The sequence below is a fragment of the Cupressus sempervirens genome, chromosome 1 (assembly GCF_028749045.1).
Source record: "Cupressus sempervirens isolate cs-2001-9-10 chromosome 1, ASM2874904v1, whole genome shotgun sequence".
NCBI lineage: Eukaryota > Viridiplantae > Streptophyta > Pinopsida > Cupressales > Cupressaceae > Cupressus > Cupressus sempervirens.
In genome coordinates, this window is record NC_143118.1 from 626,678,221 (window position 1) to 626,699,762 (window position 21,542).

General features: G+C 35.5%; 1 pseudogene; it reads right to left on the bottom strand.

Moving 5' to 3' along the window:
- Positions 1-1,111: 1,111 nt before the first annotated feature.
- The window catches only part of LOC149579483 (putative beta-1,3-galactosyltransferase 8), a 51,590-nt pseudogene continuing 31,159 nt past the window's right edge, over positions 1,112-21,542 (bottom strand).

Consider the following 21,542-nt stretch of genomic DNA (forward strand, 5'->3'; position numbering starts at 1 on the left):
ATGATGTCTTGGTTACCAACCTTTTCCAAATGATGACATTTACTTATCCAAGTGGACTCCACTCTCCTAAGGTCCTTCCCTTTTATTAGAGCTCTTGGAAAAATTGGATCAAAATATGGCTTTAGGGACACTTGCCCTCAACTAGGCCAATTAAGGCAAAACAAGTAAAAAGGTTTCATGACTTCAAACTTAGACTTATTCATCATTTCTAGGACTAAACCACTAGTATTCATGCACTTTCAAGGACCCAACACCTTCAAAGGATCAATATCCCTAACTTAGGCCTAGAAATCCTAGTTCAAAATTAAGTTTTCCCTGGCAAACTTCCAAAATTTCCAAAGGACAAGGCCAAATTATCATGTTTTCAAATACCTTCTACCTAGTTATTGAAGAATTAAAATGATCAAGGGCTAACTCCATTCTAGCATACCCAAACTCCACTTTAGTCCATAAAAACTTCCAACATCCATAGCTGATTTGCATAATTTACTAAGAAATCATTTAATTTATACTTAATCATAAAACAACTATATCTTCACCAAGTTTTTCTCAATGAACTTCTATAGGATTTTTCATGCTCAGCCATAAAATGTACAAGGAAAAAGAATATTCCTACATCATTTGGTGCTCTTTTTGCAGGTGTCACAGACATCATTCAACAAATTTTACTTTATATTCTTTAATAATTATACATGTAAGATATACTTACTATATGGCTCGTATGAATTTTCATCTCCATTACCATTTATTGTATTCATTTTATGAGGTAGAGAATTCATTCACTTTGAAATGGTAATTATGATGATCCCATCTGAAAGGGTTGTCATACCACATGACAGATTCTAATTCTTTAGTTATGTTTTAGAATTTTCAAATTGTTTCTTCTTTATGCTTATCAATGAATTCTCAATTATCTTCAAATTAAAATATTACACAAATGTAAAAAATGTTAGATTTTTAAGATAGATATAAAATTTAAACACCATATAAAATGGCACTAGCTTTTTATGTAGAATTACCCATCTCAAATGAAAACAACAAATAAGTTCTACTCAAAAGACAAATACATGAACTATCTGAACAAATTATAACATAAAATATACTATTTAGATCAAACCATGAATGATGATAATGTACCTAGATTGACATGCATGTCATCAACAACTTTAACATAGAAATCAACATCCCATTTAGCGAGTGCTATAGAGAAGTAGATCTTGGTCTTTTTTGAGAGCTGATGGTAGCCTTCAACATGTTTGAGTCTAAGGAAATCATTATGTTCTATATGTTCTTCTTCAATTGCACGATCCAAAATGCCACCGGGTGTAGCATTGTACCCAATCACAAACCTTATCACTATCCCCTTCTCCTCCTCCAACTTCTTCAACATTTCCCCTCCCATTCTCATTTCCCATTTCCCATTTTATTCATGGGCTTCAAAAAAGACATAGTAATATTCAAATTAAAAAACTTACAATTGTTACAAGTGTTTTAATTGAGTATAGGTGTTGACCTTGTGGCATCCAAGTGTGTCAGAAAAAATCACGTCATTTTGTACTGCTAAAACCACTATTGATTCCCACCACAACAAATGCTTTTTTGGTAGAAGATTTATTTGCTTTCTCCACTCCATTCATCTTCATTCCACTCACAACTCTTGCTGCTCCTAATTCCATTTCCAGTGAAGATATTTTTTTTTCTAATGACCTGCATCACTTATGCCCCTTTATATTCTTCAAATGAATTTTAAAACTATCCATTACAATACAAATTATCCCAATAGATTCAGCTAATTTAAACTTCTCATATATTTATATATATCTTATATGATAACACATCAAAATTCAATCTAGCAATATAAGATGGGTTTTATAAGTTTATGATTCGAAAATAAATTTGTTTTGGAGTTTATCTGAAATAATTACAGATGACAAAAAAAAAAAAAAGATAAAAGCATATTACTCATAATATCATTTTTGTTAACAATGTTCCAAATGCAAATAATTATTTTTTTGAGATTCTAGCAATGATCAAGCGGCTTACTGAATGGCTTGATGAGTCTTGGAAACTTCTCCCATTATATCTTTGCTTTTTCCAGTTTCAAGTTTCTCATTACATGGACACAATCATGACCTTACATCACAAAGAATTCACATTCTAACAATTTTCATGTTCTTTCATTACAATTTGATCTAAACAACACATTCTAAACTTTCACTTATTCAAATGACTAATCTGAAAATGGGTCCTATTAAAGAATCTAATATAAATTCAAATAATGTATCTATATTCTGAAAAAATCAAAACATAGAATCTATTATTTAAACTTATCTCATCACTTACACATAATAACAATACACACCTTGTCATGTGGATAGTCTTTTGGGAGAGGATGCAACATTGTATTTGGGTGAGTGACAGTCCACATTTAGTAGGCAAATAACATACAATTGCAGAAATAGGCAAGGAAGAGGAATTCAATGAATTTGAAGGGAATGGTAGAAAGGGAAACTCCAATTCCTTGCAGCTTCCTTTGATCTTCTAGACACCTAAATCTTTTCCCAAAGACCCCAAGGAATTTAAATCTATCTAAAGACCTACAAACTACTTGTTGCATACAAAATAACTCAAATTCCTCAAATTTGATCTTTGGTTCAATTTGGTATCCTAGCTTATAATGACACCAAGGATCCAATTGACCACTCTTTCTCTCTCTCCCTCTCTCCCAATTTAATTTAATGAACCAACTAGATCTTCTCTACATTTTAATGTCTCAAGTATTGCCTCATGGTCTGACTCACGAACTTTTCAAAGAAAATTATTATATGGTTTTCCACCATATTTTATCAAGTGGACATTTGATGTGACAATAAGGTTTGAATAATGAAGAATCTTCCTCTCTATTTTCCAATCCTCAAGTAAGGGTTCTTCATAGAATATTGTCTAAGCCATGTGCCGATTACAACCATCGCACTGATACGGTACTCTAAACCTTCACCATCTATAACTAAGTGATCCAATTTTTGTTTGGCTTGGACACAATGACACAAATAATAATCTATCCCTTCTTCATTGTCTTTAGGTGAAATAATAACAAAAATATGGCCTGCAGAAATAAATGTACAAAATGTGGTCATTAATTCAAAAAATACTTAGGTAAAAGTTATAAAGTTACATATTGAAATTGCAAAGATATATATATATATATATATATATATATATTACCAGGTTGTACTAGATCAGATAAGTGGCCAAAGTCTATAGAGTAATCCATCTCTACCATTTCCAATGCTTGTGGGGAATGATAGGTGTTAATTGGGTCCAAAACTCATATATCTCATTTGTCCACCCATTCAGTCGACTCATAGTCATCCCAATTTTCCTCTGCACATGATGGACAATAGCATGCCATTTTTTATGTGTGGATACTCCATATACTTGCATCAGAGCTTCTAAAAGAGTGCAACTCACTTTATCTTGTTAATGTGCAACAATCCTCATATGGTGCAATGTTAGTATTATCTATCAACCAAAAAAATCTATGAACCATAGACTCACCTTCCTTACCTGGACCTATTATAGCATTACACCACTGAATGATGGATTTTGCATCTGTCAATATTGCTCCATCTTTGTATATTAGTTCTTCATGAGCTAAGGCTATTTTGATGCATGTGCCTACACCATTGTGCTCTTCCTTTCCATAACTAGCCTCTATGAAATTCCACATATGTTGAATTCTACACAACTTGTGCATCCTACTCAACCAATAGAACAATCATGCATTCTTGAATTGAGATGTGCAATTGTCTGACTAAATAATGTGCTGACAATATGGTATGCCCCTGTTAGCCAAATCTTTTATAAAATAGTTGAAAACAACCATGTACAAACTCCATAGATTGTGATTGATCATTGCTGATGTAAAAATGGTACTCCCTCAAAATCTTCCTATCATTCTCTGTACTTGTAGGTGAATGCATGAATGTTATGTGAACAAATATGGAAACTTGTTGAGAAGTACAACACTTTGCTTGCACCTCATTTTGTGGTTGTAGTGTGTAGTTCTCTATGAATTCTACAACTGAAACAATGGTATCTAGTGGAAACATATCCTAGTACAACTTGAATTGCAAATCCAACCATCGAGCTCTATGTGTATGCCTTGCATACTTATAACTAATCTTTTCACAAAAAAGCTTCATGAACTCATACACTAGAATCTTTTCAATGACTAAATAACATCTTTTACCCTATTTCCTATCTTTTAGAGAATATGTCACTATCTTAAATTTTATATAATCTACTATTTCATTTCCAATTACATGTGTACTATCCATATGTTCACAAGTTGATAAAAGTTGCAAAGAACCACAAAATAAACATGTACCATCCAAGCATGATGTCTTGTAAAATTGTTGGTCATCCCCTATTTCACATAAAATGTTGGATATGAATTCCCTTGAAGATCTTGGTGGCTCATTCATGTCACAATCCCGCAAAACAAACTTAGAATGCAAAAACACAGATATATGCCTAAAAACATCAAAATGGTTAGAAAATTCAATATGTATCCTACAACAAGTTGTGGGTGTGTGATTTATCTTCACATAAAAGATTTATCCATCTTAAAAAGTCTTTGACTTATTTGAATTTGAGGATATGTACCAATAAATTTTGCAAAAAATTGTGTTTGAGTTGAGTCCAAAAAATGTTTCACATGTGGGTCTTAATTTTGGCTACCAATCCTCCTTCTTACAACATCTCTTTGATTAGGGGAAACACATGTGTTATTTTTCCAAAACTATTTGATCAATGATTGCAAAGGTTCACTAATTTCTTTATCCTTTTGCATTAGTTTACTGCTAAATGTTCATAACTCATTTTTTGTTGGATCTTCCAATCTCTCATGCCTTAGCATGGCTCTCCTTAGAGTACCTCTACCACTTTTTAATATTTTTCTTATTTCTCACGAGTCTAGATTTCTTTATTTGGGTACTTATTATTGTCAATGTAAGCACTCATCTTGTGATATTACTATATTTGGTGTATAATTTAGAACCCATTTTTGAATAAGCACTCATTAGATTCTTTACAATGCTTTTTTCATTTGAATCATCCATCATTCTTATCCCAAGAATCTTCATGATAGGCCTAAATTTAAAATTCTTCATCATTTCAACAAATAATTGGCATTGACATATAATATTTAATTCTTCAAAGAATAATCTCCACATATGATTAACTTTTCTTTGACAAGTATGCTTGCTAATCTTGTCAGGCACTGATTTCAAAATGCTAGCATCAATATCAATCAAATATTTTGGTCTTCTAAAATGAATTCTAGAAGGTGTTATAATCTCTTCCATTCCCTCAAAATTTTGAACATCAACAAAAGGTTAAGTGTATTGCGTACCTTTAACTAAAGGTGATGTGCCTTAGCAATAAGATGCAAAAGATGGAATATCACCTACTTGATATGTTGATGTTGTGCCTTCAACATGACATGATGGAGTGTGTAGATCGTCAGATCTACAAATTAGTGTCTCTTCAACATGAGAGGATGATATGAATCCAATATTGGAGGATAGTGTAGCTTCACAATTTAGTTGTATTCTTGAGCGTAACAGTCTCAGTCGTTCTCTTTGTCTTTCCAATTCTTCCTCTTTGTTTCTTTGTATTAGTGGTTCTTGTTCCTCTTCAAAAGTCAATTCTTCATTATTGATTTTCAATTTTCTTTCTTCACATAGTAGTAACATTTTATCTCTTTTAATTTCCAAATCTCTCTCCCTCTCTTCATTTTTTTGAGTTTTTGGTTTCTTCCTTGGCATGATGATGATTTCTACATGTCAAATTATTCAAACATCTAAATTGCTTACAATTTGTAAATTACAAATCATTCAAATACATATAAAAATTATAATTATTTCAATGAGTACACAATATATATCAAACAACTTGCCAAATTTCAAACCATTTCCAAATAAAAATTCATTCAAACATACAAATTTCAATGAATTCACTATATATTAAACATGTCAAATTATAATCAAATTTGTCTCTATATATCAACAAACAATATTTAAAAAGGATTGCACTAACCTTTTCAAAAAAATTCAAATAGTGCTTGCTAACTTCCAATAGCTTGAAACCTATGTTTTTTGTCGGAACAATAGAATGCACAATAGACAAAAAGCAGAATATGGATCAAAAGGGACCCAAACTTGCTTTCTGACCATTTTTTGGTGATTTCACATAGTGCATACGCACTATATCACATACACACTATAAAGCATGTATGCACTATAGTGTGTATGCTCTATGTGAAAATACATCTCTCCCTATCCCACCATCCCCCATCCCCTACTCTCTCTCTTCCTACTCTCTCTCTCCTCTCCCATCCCCTACTCTCTCTCTCTCTCTCCCTCTCCTACTCCCTCTCCCATCGCCTACTCTCTCTCACTCTCCCTCTCCCATTGCCTACTCTCTCTCACTCTCTCTCTTCAATCCCCTACTCTCTCACTCTCTATCCTCTCCCATCCTCTACTCTCTCTTGCTCTCTCTCCCCTCTCCCATCCCCTACTCTCTATCTTTTTCTCTCTCTTCTCTTCCATCCCCTATGCTCTCTCACTCTCCCTCTCCCACCACCTACTCTCTCTAACCCTCTCTCCTCTCCCGTCCCCTACTCTCTTTGTCTCACACACTCCAATCCTCCCCTCTCTCTCTCCCATCGCCTAATCTCTCTCTCACTCTCTCTCGCATCCCCTACTCTCTCTCACTCTCTCTCAAGCCTCCCATCCCCTACTCTCTCTCACTCTCTGTCTCCTCTCCTATCCCCTACTCTCTCTCACTCTCTCCTCTCCCATCCCCTAATCTTTCTCTCTCGCTCTCCCTCTCCTACTTCCTCTCCCACTGCCTACTCTATCTCTTCCATCCCCTACTCTCTCTCTCTCTCACTCACACACTCTCATCCTCCTCCTCTCTCTCTCTCGCTCTCCATCTCCCACTCCCTCTCCCACTACCTACTCTCTCTCTCCCATCCCCTACTCTCTCTTACACACACTCCCATCCCCCCCCTCTCTCTCTCCCTCTCCCACTCCCTCTCCCACCACCTAGTCTCTCTCTCCCATCCGCTACTCTCTCTCTCTCTCTTTCTCTTTCTCTCTCTCTCTACTCTCTCTCTCTCCCCTCTTCCATACTCCCATCCCCCCCTCTCTCTCTCTCCCTCTCCCACTCCCTCTCCCACTACTTACTATCTCTTTCTCTCACTCTCTCTCTCCCTCTCTACTCTCTGTCTCCCATCCCCTACTCTCTCACACACTCTCTCCCATCCCCTACTCTCACTCTCTCTCTCACATCTCATACTCTCTCTTTGCCACCCCCTAATCTCTCTCACTCTCACACTCTCTCCCATCCCCTACTCTCTCTCTCTCTCTCTTACATTTCCATTCCCCCTCTCTCTCCCTCTCCCTCTCCCTCTCCCTCTCCCTCTCCCTCTCCCACTGCCTCCTCCCTCTCCCCCATCCTTCTCTCTCTCTCTCTCTCTCTCTCTCTCTCTCTCTCTCTTCCCCCTCTCTTATCCCCTACTCTTTCTCTTTCACACACCCACACACTCCCATCCCCCCTCTCTATCTCCTCTCCCATCCCCTACTCTCTAGATCTCTCACACACACTCCCATCCCCCCTCTCTCTCCCTCTCCCACCATCTACTATTTGTCTGTCTGTCTGTCTCTCTCTCTCTCTCCCATCCCCTATTCTCACTCTCTCTCTCTCCCATCCCCTACTCTCTCTGCCATCCCTACTCTCTCTCACACTCTCTCCCATCCCCTACTCTCTCTCTTTTACACACACTCCCATCCCCCTCTCTCTCTCCCTCTCCCACTCCCTCTCCCACTACCTACTCTCTCCCTCCCATCCCCTACTCTCTCCCCTCTCCCATCCTCTACTCTCTCTTTCCCACACACACACACCCATCCCCCTATCTCTCTCCTCTTCCATCCCCTACTCTATCTTTCACTCACTCTCCCTCTCCCACTCCCTCTTGCACCACCTACTCTCTCTCTCACTCTCTCTCTCTCTCTCACACACTCTCACTCTCTCCCTCTCTACTCTCTCTCTACCACCCCCTACTCTCTCTCACATTTTCACACTCTCTCCCATCCCCTACTCTCTCTCTCTCTCTCTCCCTTACACACATTTCCATCCCCCCTCTCTCTCCCTCTCCCACCACCTAATCTCTCTCTCCCCCATCCCCTACTCTCTCTTGCGCTTCTCTCTCTCTCTCTCTCTCTCTCTCTCTCTCTCTCTCTCTCTCTCTCTCTCTCTCCCCCTCCTCTCCCATCCCCTACTCTCTCTCTCTCTTTCACACACATACACTCCCATCCTTCTCTCTCTCTCCCTCTCGTTCTCCCTCTCCCTCTTTGTCTGCCACTGCCTACTCTCTCTCTCTCTCTCCATCCCCTATTCTCAATCTCTCTCCCATCTTGTACTCTCTCTTTGACACCCTACTCTCTAACACTTCCTCTCTCTCCCATCCCCTACTCTCTCTCTCTCTCTCTCTCTCTCTCTCTCTCTCTCTCACACACACACACACACACACACACACACACACACACATTCCCATTCCCCCTCTCTCTCCCTCTCCCTCTCCCTCTCCCTCTTGCACTGCCTACTCTCTCTCTCTCCCATCACCTACTCTCTCTCTCTCTCTCTCTCTCTCTCTCTCCAATCCCCTACTCTCTCATTTTCACACACCCACACACTCCCATCCCACCTCTCTCTCTCCTCTCCCATTCCCTACTCTCTAGATCTCTCACACACACTCCCATCCCCCTATCTCTCCCTCTCCCACTCCCTCTCCCACCACCTACTGTCTCTCTCTCTCCCTCTCTACTCTCTCTCCCCTCTCCCATCCCCTAATTTCTCTCTCTTCCACCGCTACTCTCTCTCACACTCTCTCCCATGCCCTACTCTCTGTCACACACACTCCCATCCTCCTATTTCTCTCCCTCTCTCACTCCCTCTACCACTGCCTGCTCTCTCTCTACCATCCCCTACTCTCAATCTCTCTCTCCCATCCCATACTCTCTCTATCAACCTTACTCTCTCTCACACTTCCTCTCTCTCCCATCCCCTACTCTTAATCTCTCTCTCCCAACCAATACTCTCTCTCACATTTTCTCTCTCTCCCATCCCCTACTTTCTTTGCCACCCCTACTCTCTCTCTCTCTCTCTCTCTCTCTCTCTCTCTCTCTCACTTCCTCTCTCTCCCATCCCCTACTTTTTCTCTCCCCTCTCCCATCCCTTACTCTCTCTCTCTCTCTAAAACACACACACATCCATCCCCCCCCCCTCTCTCTCTCACTCTTGCTCTGCCCCTCTTCTTCCCTCTCTATGCACTATTTAAGTCTCAATAGTGCATGTGCACTAAAGCATGCACATGCTATTAAGACACAAATTTAAAAAGATTTAAATAGTGCATGTGTGCTATAGCACATGCACACTATAGGGTATACACGCTATTCAAACCTTTTCATTTTACCAATCCTAAGGCTTGGTTTTTCCTTGGGGATCCAACCCAAAGGTCAGGAGTCTATAAACTAGTTGGAGACATGTTTTGCTACAAACATACAAAAAATGATTGATTTTTCTTGTGTGCTCTCCTTCAAGATTCCTTGTGGTTGAGCATCAATAAGATTAGGTTACATGACATTGTAGGTCTCTGTGTTAGCTATATAATCATATAATTTATTTTTTATTTGAACTATTTCAAGCCTTTCATCTATAATTTCTTTTGATTGGATGCCCATTTTTTTTCAAAAACCAACATGGACTAATTGGGCTGTAGATTTTAGTTCGTTCATTGAATTTTGCAACAACTTAGTTTTTTAGAAACTAGACTCAATTCTACACACTTTGAAAAAAAGAAGTTTTGATTTTACATTAGTTTTCAATCATTTCTAGGGGGATCACATAGATATTTGTCATTTTTTGGATGTGTCTAGTTAAAAAATTCATTAAAAAGAAATACAAATTATAAAATTACCCGAAAAATCTACGATAAACTACATAGTGTTAAGTAACTATTGACCAAACTGATTAAAGAATTTAAAAAAAAAAAGTTAAAATTTTAGGGGGGCCACACTTTGTACTATGTTACATTTTTTTGGAATAAACAGTACCACTTTCTGTGGCCCCCTTTTTTGAGGACCTAAAACTGAACCATTTTGAAAAAAAAATATTAGTTTAGAAACTAGATTCAAAGGACTGCTACTTTTGTTTTTGTCATATCTTAAACTTTTGAGTGTAACTATCTTCAAATTCTTGTTGAAGTTTAGAAATTTTTGATTTCAGAAAAAAGATGTCCACTTATACCCCCCCTTTTGGCACCACAACTTGGTGCACTTACCCCTTACTAACCATGTTCAAAGACTTACTACCCCAACAACACTGGGGATAAATAGAGTAATTAGTTAACATAAACCTTACCATGATCAAGAGTTTATAGAAATGTTTGTAAGACATTACATAAAAAAAGTAAGCTACAATAAACCAAAAAAATGTACCAAAAAAACAAGAAAAGAAGCTAAGTCTATTTAATTTTCTCTCAATATTCATTGAGGTACATGATCTCTTTAGTCTTGTTCTCAATCTAGGTAGCACTCTATATCTCCTCGCAATTCTTTTCCTTAGCTTGGCTCACCTTTTTCATTTTTCTCTTCCCATTGATGACCCCAAGCACAACCTTTCTCATCATTTATTTTTAAACTTTGCAAATAGAGGAAACAACCACCCCAATTCAAGATCAATAACCATAATTTTGAACTATTTATTAAGAGTTTCAATTTTTTGATTTATTTCATCAAATTTATTATCCTAGTGATGCAGAGCCCTCTGTATTTATCTTCAAGGAATCTTAGTTCAACTCAAGGTATTCAAAATAGGCTGGTACACCCTCAAGGAACCAAGAACATCTCAAAGATTACAACAAAGAACCCTAACATTATACACCGATAAAGACAACATCTTCACTCACACAATCAGATTGCTATGTCTGATTGCATTGTTCATAACTCCAGTTCTAAATATCTTATTGAAAAAAAATTTAAAGGAATTGTTATAAATTAGTAATTATAAAACATATCCAAATATGATACCAATCCAATAATCAGATTATAAATTATGTACTCTGAACCAAGACCCATATTTTCTGTCGTAAACCAGAAACAAAACTGGTAACCCTGCCTAGGGTATCAGATATCTTCCTCAAAATAAATCTAAATTAAACCAAATCAATTCCATATTATCCATTCTTGAGTCTAGTTTCCAAATATGTAAGAAATTTATTTTTTTCATTCATATATAAAGTTTCAAGCACAAATCAGTGTCTATAACTCCAATGAAAATTGTTGAAAACCAGTTTTCACTCAAATACCCATAACTTTCACAAATCTATATAAAAATGATTCAAACTAGTTGTAAATGAAAGTTAGTTCACATATATTTCCAATGAATATCATTAGAGATCTTGAGTCTCCAAAATATGTCCACATCACATGCTGCAACATGACTGTATTCAGCGAATCTCAAATCTGCAAACATCCACTTTCACCAAAATGCCCATAACTTATTCATTTCTTCATAAAATTGAACCAAACCAAAAGCATGAGAAGAATTATTCATCATACTATATATTAATTACTATATTATATGGTTTCCAGGCTGTACATGGCCGTAAAATTCTTGGAAACTACTTTAAAACTTAAAAAACCAATCAAAACCACAACAATAAAATGCACCAAAAATGTATCAAAGTATTTCCTCTTCTTCCAATTGATTTGGTTCAACCATAAAATGATTTTTATATCCATTTGACAGTTATAAACCTTCCTAACTACCCCCAAGACCAACCATATACCCTTTTACATCATTATTCTATTATTAACAACTTTCTCAAAGTTGCATTTTACAACTTTTTTACGCAACTTTTACATTTTTGACAAAAAATGGCTTCATAGCCTTTACAACTTGACCCAAATACAATACAAATGACTCAAATGACTTTAGATGGATGTCAATAGATCCATTCACCAATTAAATAAACATTTTTACATTATTTATCATATTAAGACCTCCTTTGACAACTTATTACAAATGGCTTCTCTAGCTTTTATATCTTTGTCTTCTTGAAATTTAATGTGCTCCTGCACCATACTCCCAAACTTGAAAAGTTTCCAAGTCCCTTGAAAACATAGAATAAATAACCTACAAGAAAAAATATTAGATCAAAATCCTCATCTTTTCCTTTGCCTCTTCATGCCTTTATCACCATCATCTTTTCCCTTAAGGACACAGGACTGTCCTCAAAATCATCTTCTCAAATACTCCTTTTAGTGGAGCATTAATGGCTGCAACTTCCATGGTGCCTTATCAGTAAGAGATCCATCTTTACCATTGCTGCTTCAAACTAACCAAAAACAACTCTCCCTTATGCCTCACCTAGGAGTCCTCCTCTTTGCCTCTCTCCCTAGTCTCTTGGCAATCAACTAGACCAATCCATGGCCCTTGACCATTCATCTTACCCAACAGTAGATCCTGGAAGATGCCTCACCTTCTTTGTGCCATGCACCTTCTACCCAGCTTTATCTCCATTGGAGAATGGTTATGATAGACCTTCTCTTGTCTACCCATACATCCCAACCTTCATGTGTAGCAAGATGGATAAGCACCTACAACCAAAACTCATCAACAAAACAAATACAAATTCTTCAAGGTTCTGGTGTGGATTGCCTCCCTCGGCACTCTACCCACACACTCAAGATCTTCAAGCTCTAATACCAATCTGATGCAGAGCCCTTTGTATTTATCTTCAAAGAATATTAGTTCAACTCAAGGGATTCACAATAGGCTGGTACACCCTCAAGGAACCAAGAACATCTCAAAGATTACAACAAAGAACCCTGACATTATACACCGATAAAGACAACATCTCCACTCACACAATCAGATTGCTATGTCTGATTGTATTGTTCATAACTCCAGTTATAAATATCTTATTGAAATTTTTTTTGGAGGAATTTTTATAAATTAGTAATTATAAAACATATCCAAAGATGAGACCAATCCAATAAGCAGATTATAAATTATGTACTCTGAACCAAGACCCATATTTTCTGTTGTAAACCAGAAACAAAACTGGTAACCCTGCCTAGGGTATCAGATATCTTCCTCAAAATAAATCTAAATTAAACCAAACCAATTCCATATTATCAATTCTTGAGTCTAGTTTCCAAATATGTAAGAAATTTATTTTTTTCATTCATATATAAAGTTTCAAGCACAAATCAGTGTCTATAACTCCAATGAAAATTGTTGAAAACCAGTTTTCACTCAAATGCCCATAACTTTCACAAATCTATATAAAAATGATTCAAACCAGTTGGAAATGAAAGGTAGTTTACATATATTTCCAATTAATATCATTATATATCTTGAGTCTCCAAAATATGTCTGCATCACATGCTGTAACATGACTGTATTCAGCGAATCTCAAATCTGCAAACATCCGCTTTCACCAAAATACCCATAACTTATTCATTTCTTCATAAAATTGAACCAAACCAAAAGCATGAGAAGAAGGATTCATCATAATATATATTAATTACTATATTACATGGTTTCCAGGCTGTACATAGCCGTAAAAGGCCTGGAAACTACTCTAAAACTTAAAAAACCAATCAAAACCACAACAATAAAATGCACCAAAAATGTATCAAAGTATTTCCTCTTCTTCCAATTGATTTGGTTCGACCATACAATGATTTTTATATCCATTTGACAGTTATAAACCTTCCTAACTACCCCCAACACCAACCATATACCCTTTTACATCATTATTCTATTATTAACAACTTTCTCAAAGTTGCATTTTACAACTTTTTTACGCAACTTTTACATTTTTGACAAAAAATGGCTTCATAGCCTTTACAAATTGACCCAAATACAATAAAAATGACTCAAATGACTTTAGATGGATGTCAATAGATCCATTCACCAATTAAATAAACATTTTTACATTATTTATCATATTAAGACCTCCTTTGACAACTTATTACAAATGGCTTCTCTAGCTTTTATATCTTTTTCTTCTTGAAATTTAATGTGCTCCTGCACCACCTAGTCCTTCTTTAAGTCTTCCAAATTCCTCTAGATATTTGAAAGGGACTTCATCATTTCTCCAACCTCAGTTTTTTTATTAATCTTAATCCCTTAAACTTCTATAATACCTTAGTCCACTAGCACTTTCTTATCTTGAGGAAACTAGGTTTCATCATCAGTTTATGTTGCTTTTGCATCAAAATCAGCTTCATTAGAGGAGCAAAAAATAGATTTCTTTGACATTCCCTCAACTTCCATATCTTTTGCCTTAACCTCAATTTTTGAATTATGGGAGTCCTCCTTGATTTTTTCCTTAATACTCTTCCCTTTTTATATTTTTTGACCTCATAGATCTTCTCTCTCTAGAGCTAAAGTTCTCCTTTTTCCATTTGAAGTTTGCATTTCTCTCCTCTGCCTCATTAGCATAATTTCCCTCCCCTTCACTTTTATCAATACCAATAATATCTTGCACCTTTTTAATTTTTTTAGGGGTACTACTAGAGCTGGATTTTGCAGAAGCATTTTTTTTGCTTCTTGGGGGATTTAATCAAAAGGGATTATCCCAAAGATATATAATTTTTCTTAGTTTTAGAGGAATGTAGGTTATCCAAAAATTGGGGTGACTCCATTTGGGACTTATCAACATAGATTTCTTCTATAACCACTAAGGAATTAGGAGCTTTTGGGGTTATCTATTGGTGAGAGACATCTACCAAAACTTGGGTGGTGAGCACAAACATGGTGATAAAGGACAAAAATGAGCCCTTGGTGAATAGGAGGGCTTTCTTGTAGGACAATACTATTGACCAGAGAGGAAAATAGAAAATAAAAAATGTTAACTTTTTCCCCATGTCTAAGCATAGTAAGCAATAGAAAATGATACCCATGATAGGTCATATAATGAACTTCAAGAAAAAAATACTTGATTAACTAGTAAAAAATGACACCAAAAGGGCTAGAGAGAGAGATCCTACCATACCTATTTCTAGAACTCACACTAATAGGTTCTTCCATTCCTTCAAAGAACTTATGCCTAAACTTACTATAGTCCAATGTACCTTTCCTTTCCACTTTAACACCACCACATTCCAGGTCTGTTGCTTCATCAATCAGTTCTACATCACCAAAAATTTGATACTACTAATCTCCAATAGACCTTTGTTCCAAGAATTATAAAACTTATTGGAGAGAATATTTTTGTGGCCTTTCATTGCATGGATATAAAAATTTAGACCCTTCTTAGAAAAATATCCCCAAATTTATTTACTCTACTCTATCTCTTCATAGTTTCTAAGTTCAACACATTTTAGTTGGCCTCCCATGGTGTTCTCCTTCTCAAATAACCACTTTAGATTCTTATGGCCCAAGTTTAGATTGACAATACTTTTCTCTACAATATCACTCATCATGGAGACTTCCTCTGACAACTAAAGATTATGCATATTATTTTTTGGAAGTTTATTGGGAAGGGGTGGGGGGGGGGGGTTCAGGGGGGTTGTGAATGAGGACCACTAAAACTTTTATCCTTCAAAAAACATTAATCTCATTCACCACTTAATCCATCTAATATCTAGATCATGCATAACGTAATCTTAAACTTCAAATGCTGAAATAAATGTAACTTTATATCACATCCGTCAACATGAAAATGTAAACACATAACACAAGATTTGGGTTACCTAGAAATCCTCTAGGGTAAAGGTAAAAGTGGGGTGGGGATGACACCCACAAATCTTCACTACTATAGTAACAAAGTTTTCCTATTAGGACTACAAATTTGATCACTTTTGATGATCTACCCTGTGAGGGGTTTTCCCTGTCGAGAGCTTTACAAGACTATTAGGTCTACCTTGATTAAAGGATTTAAAACTCACAATGAAGTAAGCACTCAGTTAAGATATTTAGCCTGATTCACTTGCCAAAATGATTTAGTACCTGATCCTTCGATCTACACTTATAATGTTGATTAAAAATATTCTCTTTCCACTCTTTGATCCGATCTCCTTTCTGATATAGTTTTACTCTCATCTTCACCACTTCACTTAGTCGCTATAATACTCTGTTACTTCAAAACTTTTCTTGTAGCCTTATCAAATAGGGTTTGGATCTTCTTTTAAATACACATCTATAGAATCTTTCAGAATAAGAACAACGACTTGGGTATTTCCCTTTTTTCCTCTTCATCTAATTGGTTATCTTTCCTTCATAAGGATTGATGATCCACGTCAAAATGTGTAAGAAAAATTGTAACAAATAATACGATCATTAAATGGCATTTACATGTCAACTCAAAATGGTTTACCTCAAAGTTTGCACCATTTCAAACATTATTGTTCAAATTGTGTTACTCAACACATATTGTCTCTGATGATCGATCATAATTATTCTTCCTACTGACACTTGATCTCAACTAGCTCGACACCTTCTATATGACCTAGCATCCACTTGATCTACTTTTCCCAGTATTAACTTAACTCAACTTACATAGGAATACTTGACAACTATCGACTTTATCATCTCCTATAAAGCTCAACATATACAAGATTATTTACAAGTCTTGACAAATACATGACTCAATCTATATAGAGTGACTTAGTTACAGTGATGACCGACTAACACTATCTTCTATGTGATTAAGTTTTTGATACTAATAGACAAAAAAACTAGAGGGATCAACAATCTCCCCATTTTACATTAGTGGAAAAACACTTTGTCATGATTACATCATTACAGTGTAATTCAAAAAATGATAGTACTCCCCCTATGCCTATGACTCAGGCCATATAGGACTACAAATTTTTTACATCATACTCATCTATACAATACATATATTACATGACTTAAACAGTTTGATGTTACTTTTCATACCTTTGTTCTAGCTTCTTAATGTTTATCATTTTTCTTTTTCTTCTTCTTTCTCTGTTTCTATTGCTTCTTCTTTCAAATCTTCTTCTATCCCCCTTGATTTTGTCACTCATATCTACTAATGGGGTTGGGCAGATAAAATCAAATTGCATTTATCAATGAATGGCTTGTGATTTTGGAGGATCATGGAAATAGAATTATCCCATGTGGTTCTAAATAATTCCAAAAATTGAATCTTGATCTCCAAATTTTCAACTAGGTCAATCAAGCTATCACCAATATAAAGATTATGATTTGATTACACTAGATCCTTTGTTGAAGCTAACTTGCATTATGTTACCTCCAAATGAGTTATTAACATGGACTGTACGGAGATAATTTTGGCCCTCATTCAACTAATTTTTTTTGTATGGCTCAGTTAACCACCCTTGTGCAAAAAATAGTCTATTGTAATGTATTGAACTTGATCCACTTGATTGAGATATAGAATTTCCCAAAGAATTCAAATCAACCTCAATCTTCTGAATACTAGCTTGAATTTCATTGGAAAATCTGGGTAGATCATAAAGAATATTATATAGATCTTGTATTTTCTTCACAATTTCTTCTAGATTATGTACAAGTGTCGACAATTCAATTTTTCTCAAACTTCTTCTCAGACCATGCCAACAATTTCTCATTTGTTTCGATATCCTCATAGTTTACTTTTTCAATAATTTGTAGCAACTAAGAGATAATAGGGGCTTTCTCATCAATTTGATGAATGCTGAATGCGTTAACAAATATGTCTTTAATACCATGCAACACTTGTCTTTGTTGTTTCTCTCTTTACATTTCCTCTAGTCTCTTCTTTCTTGCCAAGATGTCTTATAAGATTATTGTTTTCTCAAATGTGAGATTCTTCAAATCCCAATCTAGCAACTCAATGAATTCATCCAAGGTAATAGATTTAATTGGAGTGTTTATCTTTTTCTTCTTCCCTTTTGGCTGTGTGCAGGGTCATGGTGTGCCAAAAAGTGGTGATCTAAAAAATATGTAGTTCTAAAATGCCTCAAAGCATTTCCAAATCTATTCCAAATTTTTTTGCAACCACAATGATAGAAAAGTAGAAAATTAATAGTTTTATAAGGCCTAGCATATCTATTGAAAATAGATTGATACGAGTATGATAAATTTGTTTCAATCATTGTTTTTCATTAATGTTAAACCTACCTAGTTACTAGTAAGACAACTTCTTATATGATTTAAGTACTATCATTTATTTGATTGATGAAGAGGATTTGATCAAATGAGGTAACAATAGCACCTAGAGGAAAGGTTGAGTTATGATATGAAAATGATTATAAGAATTAGTTAAGACAGTGATATTATAGTGCATTAATAATATACTTAAGGTTGCAAAGGTTGGTTACACTGATTAAGTTTAGAAGAACAAGTGAAACAAAGTTTTTCTCCCAAGCTTAATATTCTGCATAGTAGGTGTAGAGAAAAGTTAGTACAAGCCAAGAAGAAAATCAGTTGGAGACGAGAAAATTCAATTTTAGTGTAAGTTGAGTGAAATAGTGTAAGCTAAGTAAATTTTGGCTAATTTTGAGTACTAGTAAACTTTAGTTCCTATTGAGTGATTTGATAGAGGATGTTGTGCAACACAGTATGTGTTGAGCATCGTAAGCTACTTAACACTCAGTGCCAACATTATGAAGAAGATCAAGAATTCAATGAATTTGAGCCGACAAGTTTGATTTCTTAAATTATGTGAACCATATGGAAGATAAGACTAATGAGTTGGTGGCACATAATTCATGGTAAACCATTTTGAGGCAAATTCAAAGAGGATTGAAGGAGAAGTTTCTAGAAATGAATGACATGAAATAAGGGGTAGATTTATTGAATCCTACCTAATCTAACCTAACCCTAAAATGGACAATGGAGGATGAATGAAAAAAGATCTTAATTCTCTATTTATAGATATGGTTGGTCAAAAGAAAAGGTTGTCATGTGCAAGAACCTAAGGAAGACAAGGAGTCTAGGGTATTGCTTCATTCAATGACCTAAGATAAGAGACTGCATTGGCAAGTAAAGCAAGAAGGCTTAAGGGCATGGATGCTTGAAGGATGAACAAGCTATTAGAGATGAAGTGTGTTAAAGATAAGAAGAATGGAGGATAGAAAAAAAAAGATCTATAATCTACAAGTGTGTTGTAACTTGTTATCAGATCAAGCCTTATTGTTCCTTTCTAATCATTGTATTAGTCTAGGGTAAATCCTTTGGATTAATGTTGACCTAACAGTCATTTGTAAATCCTTTAACTGGGTGACATTCCAAGTGAATGATATAAAGTCCTCTAACAAGGATCACTCCTAATGGGGTGATTGAAATCCTTTAACCAGGTCACATTTAACATTATGCATTGTAACCTTTAATAGGGTTGGCCTTTCACACGGCATCACTTCAAAAGAGTGAGAATGAGTAGCATGTTATTGGTGGTTTTTCCTAAATTAGGTTTCCACATTAAATCATTGTGTCAAATGTGTTATTGAATCTATTATGTTTCATGTTTACATTTTTGCAAAGTTGATTTGATAGTAACCTACAAGTTTAAGTGATTGCATAATCTAATGGATGCATGCATGATGAAAATGTTTTATGGGTTCACTATGCTGTAAAATTTTTTAATTGTACATCTAGACCTTGAATAACTAATTCATCCCCCCTCTCAATTATTCTAAAGAATTCCATCAATTGGTATCGGAGCCATCTGCTTAAGAGGACTAGTTTGAGGGTACTAGTAGAAAAAGATAAAGATGTCAAAAAGAGAGGTACCAAAGGTTAATAGAGATAACTTTCCTACATGGAAAATTATGATGAAGCTACACCTAGAATGTCTTGGAGATCATGCACAATCTACCATTATTGTTGAGCATGTTGATTCCACTAGAGCCCTAACTATTAAAGATCTGAAAAAGAAGAAAGAACACAACCAGGCAATATTGGAGATTGCCTCTGCCCTAAGCTATGTCAAGTTTGATGATATCAAAGGTTATGATAGTGCAAAGAAAATGTGGGATGCTCTACATACAATATATGGAGGTGACAAGAATATTTTAAGAGCCAAAGCTAAAAGTCTTAGAGGTAAGTTTGATGATATGAGAATGCAAGAAGGTGAAAATATTGCTCAATATTGCTCTAGGATAAAAGATGTTGTTAATGAAATAAGAGAAGCTATTGGTACAATAGATGATGATACTATACTAAGAAAAGTCTTGATAACACTTATGCCCATCTATGCTATTATAGTTTCTGCAATATAAGAATTGAGATGTATGCCAGGGAATAATCTAACACTTGAATGTCTAGTAGGCAGGCTCACTACTTTTGACAATTACAAACTTGTTGATGTTGAATCTACTTTCAAAGCTAAGGTGACATTGAAGGAACCTAATGAGAAGAAGAAAAAGGAAAAATATGTGTCCAGTGATAGTGATACAGATGAGGAAGATGTAGATAAACTTGAAGCACTACTCATAAGGAGATTTCACAGAGGTAAAGTAAATTTCAAAGGTAAGTTACCCATCATGTGTTTTAATTGTAACGAGGATGGTCATATTGCTCTTAGATGTCTAGAGAAGAAGAATTAAAGAGGTGGTGACAAGTACAAAAGTAGAAGAGATGAAAACAATGAAGATTACAAAGATAAAGGCAAGAAGTCTTGCTACATTATTGAAGAGGAAACAAAAGATGGATTTGATGACCATGATGATGAAGTGGTGTATGTCACAATGAAGGATGAATCTGATGAAGATGAGGCAATTGAACTAGTGTCTTTTGTGAACAAGAATGACATATGGATCATTGAAAGTGGGTGTTCACATCACATGACTAGAGATAAAAGTAAGTTCATTACCTTGAATTATTATGATAGAAATAGTGTAAGGTTTGGTTATGGTGCACCATGTTTGATAAAAGGAAAAGGTTCTATCAAGCTCAGAGAAAAGATTTTATGTGACAATGCTTACTATGTTGAAGGACTTAACTATAATTTGTTGAGTGTGTCACAATTAAATAATTCAGGATGTAAGGTTGAGTTTGAAAATAAGATTGCTAAGATATATAATATTGATGGAAAATCAATTGGAAAAGTCAATCAAACTAGAGGTAATTTGTTCTACCTTGATATAGAGGATACTACTTGTTTAATTGTAGAATTTGATGATATATATAGCTATGGCACAATAGGTTATTATTGATGTTGTAGTCAAGTTTATCTATTAGTAACACATACACTTAATTAGATGTTAGTATCTACCAAGCTTATAATATAGTTTATAGTGTTAACAAGGTAATTTAGGCTCTATCAAGTTCTACACTTGTTACCCAGTTTCATGAACAATATTTAGTTCACACCAAGAAACATCTAGCAAGTTGGTTGTTATCAGTGTAAACTGAGCTTCATAGTGTTTGCCAAGTTTCTTAGTGCAAACCAAGTTCTCCAGTGCTTACCAAGTTCGCAGTTTTAGTGA